The following is a 12,247-nucleotide window of genomic DNA, read 5'->3' as shown; positions in this document are numbered from 1 at the left end:
TGGGGATATAAGATTTGGTATACAGGAATAAATAGGAATAGGAATGGAGTAGGGATTGTTATGAGTCGTCAGTTTATAAATAATGTAGTTGAGGTCCGTAGGAAGGGTGATAGAATTTTACTTATTAAATTAGTATTAGGTACGGATATTATTAATATTATTAGTGTTTATGCACCTCAAGTAGGTTTAGATGATTCCATTAAACATCAATTTTGGGAAGATTTAGATGGAGTAGTACAAGGGATATCTTATGGAGAAAAGCTTTTCATCAGTGGTGACCTTAATGGACATGTAGGCATTAGTAGGGATGGATTTGAGAGTATCCATGGAGGCTATGGTATAGGAGAAAGAAATGAAAGTGGAGAAAGGATTTTAGATTTTTGTTTGTCCTATGATATGATCTTAGCAAACACTTGGTTTAGGAAGAGGGAGTCTCACCTAGTAACATTTAAAAGTGGGGTTAATACGAGTCAGATAGATTTTTTCCTACTTAGAAAGAGAGATAGGGGTTGTTGCAGTGATTGTAAGGTTATACCGGGAGAAAGTGTAGCAACACAACATAGAGTCTTAATTTTAGATCTTAGAATTAGACAATGTCGCAAAAGGGATAGACATAGGATAGATCCTAGAATTAAGTGGTGGGCACTGAAAGGAGCTAAACAAGGAATGTTTGTAGAGCAGGTAGTTAAGGAAGTTGATTGGTGTCTCGAGGAGGATTCAGAATCAATGTGGAATAAGATAGCGGGTGGCATGAGAAAAGTGGCTAAAGAGGTATTGGGTGAGTCTAAAGGCGGTGCACCACTAGGTAAGGATACATCATGGTGGAACGAGGATGTCAAATTAGCTATTAAGGTTAAAAGAGAGTGTTATAGAAATCTAAGTAAGAGTCGTGATAATGAGAATTTGGAGAAGTATATGATAGCAAAGAAGGAAGCTAAAAAAGTTGTTCGAAATGCGAGGGCTAAGGTATATAAGGAGGTTTATGACAAGTTGGATACCAAAGAAGGCGAGAAGGATATTTATAGGCTTGCAAAGATGAGAGATAGGAAATCGAAGGATTTGGGTATGGTTAGATGTATCAAAGATGAAACACAAAGGGTTTTAGTCAAAGATGAGGAGATTAAGGAGAGATGGAAAGATTATTTTGATAAGCTATTTAATGATAGTCATGCTCAAGATCTTGGAGACTTCTCCATTCCTTTTCATGAGATAAATCGTGACTTCATGCACAAGATTCAAAAGAAAGAAATTGCAGAGGCTTTGAAGAAAATGAAATCAAGAAGGGCAGTTGGCCCAGATGGTATACCTATCGAGGCTTGGAAATGCTTGGGAGAGAAAGGTTTAGAATGGTTGACAAATCTTTTTAACTTGATTTGATGAACAAATAAGATGCCTAATGAGTGGAGGAAGAGTACTTTGGTGCCTTTATATAAGAATAAGGGTGATATACAAGATTGCTCAAACTATCGTGGTATAAAACTCATGAGTCATACTATGAAACTTTGGGAGAGGGTGATTGAGTCTAGGTTGAGGAAGGTTGTCATGATATCGGAGAATCAATTTGGTTTTATGCCTGAAAGATCAACTATGGAAGCTATACATCTTCTTAGACAACTTATTGAAAGATATAGAGAGAGGAACAAAGATTTGCATATGGTTTTTATTGATTTAGAGAAGGCATACGATAGAGTACTTAGGGACGTTTTCTGGTGGACAATGATGAAGAAAGGTGTTTCTCTCAAGTACATTAGTATAATTAAAGATATGTATGAAGGAGTAGTAACCAATGTCCGCACTTGTGGAGGGGTGACAACCAATTTTCCGATAACGGTTGGGTTACATCAAGGATCTGCTTTAAGCCCTTTCCTATTTGCGATAGTGATGGATGAGCTTACGAGATCAATTCAAGAAAATATACCGTGGTGTATGTTGTTTGCTGATGATATTGTTTTGATTGATGAGTCTAGAGTTGGGGTTAATGCTAAGTTAGAATTATGGAGACAGACATTGGAAGCTAGAGGTTTTAAGTTGAGTAAGAGTAAGACTGAATATATGGAATGTCGGTTTAGTAAGCAACGAAGTAGTGATGGGAGTGTAGTGAAGCTTGGTGAGCAAGAAATACCGGTGAATGATTATTTCAAATATTTGGGATCCATCATTCAAAAGTATGGAGAAATTGATGGAGATGTAAATCATAGGATAAAGGTTGGGTGAATGAAATGGAAAAGTGCAACTGGAGTGTTGTGCGATCGTAGAATGCCATTGCGGTTGAAGGGAAAGTTTTATAGCACGACTATTAGACCCGCTTTACTATATGGTACAGAATGTTGGGCTGCCAAGAGACATCATATTCAAAAAATGAGTGTAGCTGAGATGCGGATGCTTAGATGGATGTGTGGAAATACAATAAAAGATAAGATTCAGAACGAGGAGATACGTAAGAAGGTAGGTGTTGCACCCATTGAAAATAAGATGCGAGAGAATCGTTTACGGTGGTTTGGACATATTCGGCGAAGGCCTAATGATGCTCCAGTTAGAAGGTTGGAGAAATAGGAAAATATATTAGTTAAAAGAGGTCGGGTAGGCCTAGGAAGACTTGGATGGAGATGATAGGAAAGAATATGAATGCTTTGAACCTCACCGAGGACATGGCATTGGATAGAAATGATTGGAGGAAAATGATTCATGTGGAAGACCCAAAATGATTTTCTCTTTTGGTTCATATCGCTGACCTCAATTGTTTTGGGATGAAGGCGTAGTAGTTGTTGTTGTTTGTTGTAGTAATGTGATCATGGGGTTTTACGTGTAATGACATACGTATTCCTGTATTTCATTATGTATTACTGAAAATGTTGGAGACATGATTGAAAAGGGAGGCAATGTGGTTAGAATTATTCACAATGAGGCAAGTACTGATATCAAAATTCTTGATTCTACACAAGAGGATCGATTCAGATCCATATCTGCTCCTATCCATCCACTTGATAGGATTGCAGTTGCCTAGGATACACTGCTTCATGTCCAAAGTAAGCTCATGAAATCGATTCCTGATGCAAAACAAAACAAAAAGGGGAAGTGTACATAAAGGGTTAGATTAGCATAGTTGAAGCTCCTGTTCTTGCTACTGAGGATGAAACAAAAGGGAACTGTCAATATAGATATTCTTGACACTGATTGATTTAGATTTTAAGATTGACTCCCCATTGCATCAGATTCCCAGGTAGAGTAAGCTTTATTGAATTCCTGTAAATAGCCTTTTCGTCAGTAAAATGATCTATCAGCAAAGCATATTACTGTGGTTACATGGCATATATTTTTGTTCTTTGAAATGTATTAGAAGAGGCATTTTCTGTGGCCTTAGTACCCTCAAATTGTAGTGGTAACATCTTGCATAAATAGAACCTTAGTTACAGATTTCATGTATGTGAATGGTTCATGTTTATACATCTCCTCACATCCCTGCAGCACTACATTCATGCTCATCTTGCTGCATCTCATTCCTTGTGTTCACTTACACTTTCTTCATTACATCACAATACCACTGCATCTGCTGCAGTCACCACCCATCTCACCATGTTCCATCTTGCTGCACTATTCACACCTTCCCCTGCATATAGCCTCCACCTTCCTCACCAGCTTCCACCTCCGCACCTACTACATTGGTTGTTGCCACCTACAACCTAGCCCCTGCAACTTGTAGCAGCATCACCACTTCACCATTCAACCCATAGTAATGCACTGTTACAATGCCACCCACTTCACCTCCATGTCACCTGTGTGCCTCCTTCACTCTGCAGCAGCCCATTGCCACTGCTACCTTCATAAACCTTTACCTTGGTACCTGTATTTCACCCACTACACTCCCTTCATATCATTCATCCAGCCCTTACTACCTACTATACCACCAACAACTATCACTCACTCCACTTTTCCATCTCACAACATAGCATCCCATCACCTGGGCGCAACACTCTTCATTGTTGTATCTATTTACCCACTAGCTATACCTATACTTCTATTTACCCTGTTGCACCTAAACTCGCAATACCATCTTCAGCTTATTATACTGCTGCAACATCATAGCATCCACCACATACTTGTTGTTAACACCGTTTTCTGCAAACTGCATTGTTCATCCCACTTACTTGCACATCATATGCAACTACCCAACTACCACACCGCTTCCCACTTCCACCTTACTTGTTGAAGCTCCAAACATTCCATCCATCCATCTATTGTCTGTGGTGATCCTGGCTTCAACCTCATCAATCCCTCCACTTGTGGTAACCTTCCACATGCTTACAGCAGTGCCTAGCATTGCTGTAACCATTTACAGATATACAACAGTACTTGGCACTGTTGTAGTCATTTGCATATCTATAGCAATGCCCATGCACTGCTATGATTCACCTGCATTCCTGCAGCATCCATCTTGTGTTAACACCTATATCTGCTGCGGTGATTTCCTGCAAATCACCTAATCCCCAGCCCATTCTTACCATGAGCATATTACTTAAAGTGTTCTCATATTGCATTTCTCACTAATATCAGCCCTGCATACACATGTCTATAAGTATTTTTTTTATATATACATGCATTGCTTAACATTCATTCACCCATTGGTTTAAAATATCATTTATATGCTTAACACCCATCCTTAACTTAGGATGTTGTATATATATATATATATATATATATATATATATATATATATATATATATATATATATATATATATATATATATATATATACGTCCTATTCTTCCATGAACACATGCATTCCTACATACATCTCTTCATTAATACAAATGTGATCATATGTATATCGATTTCAGCATGGTTTGCTTCTATATTTCTGTATCTTTGTTAAGTGCTAACCCTGTTTTGCAGGAATTACATGGAAAATATTGTTTTTTCTTCCTAAATTAGGGACTTTTGTAATTTGAATTTCAATTCAAAAGTTGTAATAGCAAGATTATAATAAGGATTTACATTCCTTGCACTAGATTAGAATGTATGAGCATGCATATCCTCTAGAATTGCTTGTTTCACGTCATTTTTCTCTTTTATTTTCAAAAATTCACGAATGGGAACACGAATGACACGTGCATCATTATAATAAAAGGTGATTAAATCCTAAGTTGACGATTTGCATTTATGGTCATAGTCAAAAGGTGAACAAAACTTAGGGTTTTCATCTTTTATGGAATAACATTGGATCCACATTGGATCTTTTTCAAAAATCATCATATTTTTCTAAATATTTTCTTCCTTTATCAGAGTCTAACTTAAAATTAACTCAAAATATATATCAATGATCATAGTCAGGATATATTGAGAGTTAATTTCATTTTAAACTCTATAAAGACACCAAAATATGTTTTATTCTTCATTTGAATTTAAATATAGATTATTATATAATACATTTTATGACCATAGTCAAAGATGTATTATATTTTCAATCTTATTTCAATTCATTTAAAGAATGAAATATGCTTTTCAAAAATACAAATTTCAAAATTCTTTAATTCATTCATCATTTAGGATGGAATTACATCATATTTTCAAAATTCTTTTTCAAAATCCAAGTGATTTTGAGATAATTCTTCAAATACCTTCTTCATTTCTCAAATCAATTCCTATTTATAAGTACAAACTTATCTTCTCAATTCTATCTCATTTCAAGATTCAAAAATCTAATTTCAAAGTTCAATTTGACTTTGAAATTTTGAATTCACTTCTATATTCAAAATTCAATTTCTAATTCAATTTCAAAGTTCAATTCAACTTTGAAAATTCAAATTCATTTTCAGGATTCGATTTTAAATTCAATCCAATATCTCGGATTGTATTTCAAAGTTCAAGATAAAAGTTGGAATTTCCAGATTCATCTCCCGGTTTCAAAATTCAAGTTTCAAAATCAAGTTTTATTATTTATTCTTCACTTCAGGTTCCCAAATCATCTCCTGATTTTCGAATTCAAGTCTGAATTCAAGATTTATTCTTTATTTCTCAAAATTCCAAAATTCTAAGTCTTAAATCAGACTTTAAAAATCAAAACTTGGTATTCACTTTGAAAATTGATTTTTCCTAAAATTCATCCTCTTTTTCAATTTCAAAATCAATTTAGGATTTCTCAAATCCATTTCCAGATTTCAGTTCCATATTGGATTCTAGACTTTGGATCCAATCCCATTTAGGATTCCAGACTTCGGATTCAATTCTATCTAGGATTCCAGACTTTGGATCCAATTTCATCTAGGATTTTAGATTTCAAACCCAGTTCCATTTCCAATTCCTATTTTTAAAACCATTTTTCAAATCTATTTCTTAAAATCTAAATCCAAATTTAATTCATGTTTCAGGTTCTGAAATTAAGAATTCCTTTTTCAGAATCAATCCATTCAAATTCAAAATCTATTTTCCAAACTCTGATTATTCCAAGACTTGAAATTTCAAGTCTCTTCTTCCAGATCCATTTTAAATTCTGAGTTAGATTCAAAATCTAACTTTGTTAAACCAATTTCAACCCTTTGATTCATTTCTTTAAGTATCTTCAAATGTATCTCAAAATCACTTGGGAAAATCAAAATTCTAAAAATCTTCTTCTTAAAAGCATACATCTCTGCATTTGCATTACACAACCATGATTCTTTGTGCATTTTAGACTTAGAATAAATTCTTAGACAATATTTAGGCAAAGCAAAAGGCATAAGTTTGATCCTTGGTTCGATTATCCTTGGTAAAGGCGCCAGGAACGATCGAACCTCATACCGACGAGTGAATTTCGTCTCTCCATTTTTTCACAAAATTTTAAAATGGAGGCAAGTAATTTCAAAACATTTTCAAAATTAAGGTCAAGTGAGACCTTTGCAAAAGTGTTCATCTCTTTTTCTTTCTTTTCTTTTCTCTCTTCTTTTCTATCTTTTATTTTTCTCTTCAAAAAGGAAAATAAAGGCTAGAAAGAAAAAGAGAAGGAAAAGAGAAAACCAAGAGGAAAAAATTTGCAATGATCACAATGACCCACCTCTTAAAGTTATGGTGCACACCCTTGCAGCAGTGGGGTTTGATTGGGTGTTCATCTCAGCACCTTCACAACCACCCCCACTGGCCACGCGGGCGACACCGTGGTGGTATCAAACCTTTTTTTAAAATACCACATTGTTTCCTAATTTTCCGAATGATAGCGGGCATTAAATTTCAAATATTAAAGGTATTTATGTCAGACGCACCAATTATTCCCTTACAGTCTTGCAAAGAAAAAAGACTCTCTCCAACGTCACTGACATTTGGAAGGGCAAACCAATGTTGTCAGTATCAATGTGTATCAGCTAATAAGTATCTTATCGAAAAATCAATACGATACTGATCTGAATTAGTCATTTTTTAACAAATATAAAAAATAACTTAAAATTAATTTTTAATATCATTTTAATAGTTTTAACACGTAAGATGTTCTGATTGATGACATATAATAGTTTTTAATTATTTTTTGACTGATTCAGAATGATACACTGAAGTATCGGTTTCAGTAGATACACCTGAATTTGTTGGCCAAACGATACAGGTCCGATTCCGATACTGACAATATTGAGGCAATTCAACCCCCTCAGTGGTTTCCCTCTGCGTCTGATAAGTAATTTCTACACTTTGATTGATAGGAACCTCCCTAACCCCAATCCTAGTTATAAAAAAAAATGTGAGACATATTATGAGCCTAACACTGAATTCAACGTGTCAAACCTTTTCTTGGATTGTTTTGCTAAACTTAACGTCACAATTAAGTAATCACCGCAAGACTAAATGAAAAACTTAAAATTGAGCTCTCATTGCTGCCACAAATGCAAAAAGTTTGGTTGGTGTGCACCTGTGTGCACTCATCCTACAACATCCAATCAAATGATCAGATTGGTAAAAAAAATGATATAAATGTGATGTGCATGGTTTGTTTAGTTAAAAGCAAGTTTCATGTCATGTGGTTGTGATGTATAACAGGAAATTTTCCAAGTCTAATAAAATCAGCACCCTCATAATGTGCAAAAGTTATATGATTCAAAAATCACAAATTTTCAAAGAAACATGACCAAGGATGTGATCACTAGCAAACAAACTATGCTAAACACACACTTGTTGGTTCAGATTGAGTGTGAGAGAGGTCATTGACATGATCAAACGTGGGTGCATGAGTGCACACCTATCAATTACTCTCTCTCTCTCTCTCTCGATATATATATATATATATATATATATATATATATATATATATATATATATATATATATATATATATATAGAGAGAGAGAGAGAGAGAGAGAGAGCATTGCATAATGTTTGAATCTAATGTCCAACTCACGATAATATACATAAATATATATATGAGGCATATTTACCCAAGTGGTTCGACAAATGTCATTTTTATTTATTGGTTGTTTTTCATAAAACTAACCTTACATATGTGATATACATATTTTTCTAAATGGGAATCAACTCTTAGATTGTTTGATTATAACATGTAGGCAAGTTTCCATATGGATTCAAAAATCAACTGCCTACAATGTGCAGCAGTAGTTTCCTAGGTCATAAAATCATGTTCTTTCATTAAAAAACATTATTAAAAAGTCAACCCCTACTATTTTGGACATTTTGAATTCATCTATGATATATGATTAGATCAAACAATCTGTGACATTTGTACATAAACTTAGCAAATATTTTTCACACATCAGCTTGTCTATCCAAGAAAAAAATCACATAGAGAAAAATTCAGCACTATTAAATAATAGAAATCTTCATAACAAAATAATTATCCTTCTGGAAATGAATGCCAAATGGAAACATTTTAGACAAACTCAGTAAAGTAGTATAATATTTGCTATGCAAAAGCATACAAGGAAAAAACTTAACAAACATGATAGAACCAATCACACAGTAGAAGCTTTAGCAAAAAAATAAAATCTGGAGCACTCATCTTGCAGCAAGGCCTGTGGGTTTCCCTTTCAACCTAGGATAGAAAAAAGGAAATTGTTGAGGTATTGAGAAGATGCAGTGAAAAATCTTTTAAAAGATTATCATGCCTTATATTCCATCATATAACCTTAAAACATGTTGGAAAGAAAACTATGCAAGCTAGACATTGAAAGTGCAACCTTTTTTTGATAGATGAGTTTGCTAGTTAGATGGCATATGCAGTCAAAATGCATGCAAAGTATTCAAAACGAGGGTACTAGATCCATTGACCAATTCTATCAAATGAGATTTTACAATCTTCAAGTTCAAATTGATTGAAGAAAACAAAATTGCAATTTATTACAGACACAAAAGAGTTGGATATTAGTGCCACGCTAGAGTTCTATATGAAAATGCAAAGTTGAAGGAGTAGAGAGGGTTCATATCAGTAAGAGTTTAGGCATACACTTGGATGACCCTGACCATAAGCCCAAAGTGTACACAACACTACCGGATCCATCCTAAAAATGTTCATTGTATGTGCAATCTAATTGTATCCACTATATGTGCAATCTAGCTGGAAAATTATAGGTACGAGTTGTACCCATTCAATTTGACTTCATAGATGTATTCATCATAGTTTGTTTGCTAGGGATCATATTTTTATTCATCATTCTTTGATGTGAAAATATGCTTTTTCGAATCATGAGGTTTTGATACATGTCGACCATTGATTTTTTAAGCCCTTAGAAAACCTACATGTTGCAAAAACATGATTGAATGCATGTTTTGTACTAAAAAAACTATGCAAATCACCTATATATGGTTAGATTTACAAAATTACAAAAAAAATAAAAATAATGTGTAAAAATAGTGTGCAAGTTATAACAACTTAATTTGATTGCATAGATTCGTTCAACATGGTTTGTTTGCTAAGGATCATGCCTTGGATTATGTTTTTAGTGGTGCTTTTGTTATAAACTTGTAGTTCTGAACCACCATAACTTATAATATATGCACTTGATTTATGTAGATTTAATATCCAAAGCAAAAAACTAACTTTTGAAGTATGTTTAGCATGCTCTATTTACAATTTTATGTGCTAAAAAATTAAATTTCTGGATTTGCATCCAAACAAACCCTAACATTTATGATTTACCAGTAGTAGTGCGTGTAATATATAGATCTTCTTATGACATGGTGATATGACCTATAGTTGTCTAGATCTAGACGAGCATTCTAAACCTAATATGTGGTCCAACTTGACCCATATATATAAGATAAGATTATAGAATGTGTTCAATAAAAGATATAATTGATGGCATGTCAATCATCATAATCTATTTATGTTTTTTTTTTTTTTACCATACAAATGTTGTCAGAAAGTCCTATATGGATCAACCTAAAAATTGATATAAGTGCAATTGAATATCTATCTATTGAAGAGTTGACAAAGCATCTAGGTTACAAATGAAGTGTAATGTAACTGCCTTTGTGTTTTTTTTCCTCTTAAAAATGAGTTAAAAATATATATATATGACCCTAGTTTATATTTCATAATTGTGTGTTATTTTAATTCCATGATCTTGTTGTTGTTTTTTATTTCATTTAATATTGTTCTTGTATGATAGTAAATATTCTTGTCTGATTTAATTATGTACAATAGTCTGATCTAATATTGTTTGTATGAAATTAACATATGTCAACATATCGTTCGCAATGACAAGGTGAGTGTTCTTCTTTCCCGTGGATCAGTTCACCACCCGCCAACCAAGGTGAACACTAAGATGAGATCGACTTCAAATCACAGGTGGGTGATACTTCAAGGGAGGAAGAGGAGACCCCCCCCCCCACACACACACCATAAGTCACTGCAGCTCCAGAGCCATCCACGGTGGCCTCAAATAAATACTAATCTAGTATTTCTTTAGTATAATTAAAAATTTATTATTGTTATTCCTATTAATATTTATTTCTTACAACCAATTAGCAATTGCAAAATCTTCGCAACACAAATGTGGGAAGAACAAATGTATAGCCCACCAGAAGCAAATCAAGCAACAAAAGGCTTTAGTAACTATCAAGCCTGGGACACAAGGGGTCATGGGCGAGGGTGCCTCCGTATTCTCTAGGAGTCTTTCATGCATCGTCAAAGAGTAGGTCAATATCACTCAGAAGTTGTAGATAAAGGTCCCAGAAGACGAAAAGATGGTATTGTGTGAGGCAGTTTATGTAAGTATATTTTCTAACTATAGTTTGATAAACAAATTAATCCATTAAAAAAAGTGTTACTAACTATATTTCAATAATTTGGTGTAAGCCAAGTTTGATTTAGACAATGATATAGCCGAACATCAAGCTACCGTGGATAAGCAACTTCAGCTATCATACTCAAGGGTGCAAGAAGGTTTTTACAAGCATTACAAGAGGAATGAAAACCACGATAAAGCAACAAAACATCCTCCTGAGAGAGTCAACTCTGAAGTGTGGAAAGGGATTTACAACTTTTTCATCGGAGCCTATTAGACAGTAAATATTGAATATATATTCATAAGTAAATAATGTTCAAATTTTTAAATTTTTGTGAACTAATTGATCATCCTTTGGTTAACAATGGATGTCGAATAAAATTTTTATGAATGGAGCAAAATAGACAGTCCAACATACCAGTAGATAATCTTCATACATCCAGAGGTTACATATGAGGGTAAGTTTTTTATTTTCTAAGTTTATTTTTTTCATATAGTAGTAAAGTGTTAAATATGTTTGATTTAATAGATTCTAAATTTGTTGTTTGCATACTGAAATAGAAGGGCACAAACCGATAGTGAGTGTGTTCTATAAAGAGATGTACACCCATTCAGATCGCACAACATTCATTTGCAACAAAACAGAAGACACCCTTGTAAGTAACTCATACTTTATAGCAGTGAAGCAAAAGCCATTATCATTCATTCTATTTTGTACATTATCAGTAGTTACTGATAACCATATGTTAACGTCGTGCATAACAAATTGCACTCTGTAGAAATTGAAAGTGATAAAACATGTTCTTAACAAACACTACAAGAATTCTGTGAATTAGCGACAGACGCTATCCGACACTAATCCATCGCAAATTCATCACTGAATTGTTTAGTAATGGATTAGCGATGGATAGCATCTATCGTAATTCCTTGGCCACTAATTAGCGACAGAACTGATCTGTCACTACTTTGCGACTGATTAGCGAATGCCATGATTCGTCGTGAGTCTGTCACTAAATAAGCATTGATTTGGTTTTACGACAGATACATATTT

This window comes from Nuphar pumila, chromosome 16 (genome assembly GCF_984573655.1).
Source record: "Nuphar pumila chromosome 16, dmNupPumi1.hap1.1, whole genome shotgun sequence".
NCBI classification, from domain to species: Eukaryota; Viridiplantae; Streptophyta; class Magnoliopsida; order Nymphaeales; family Nymphaeaceae; genus Nuphar; species Nuphar pumila.
This window is presented reverse-complemented; position numbering follows the sequence as displayed.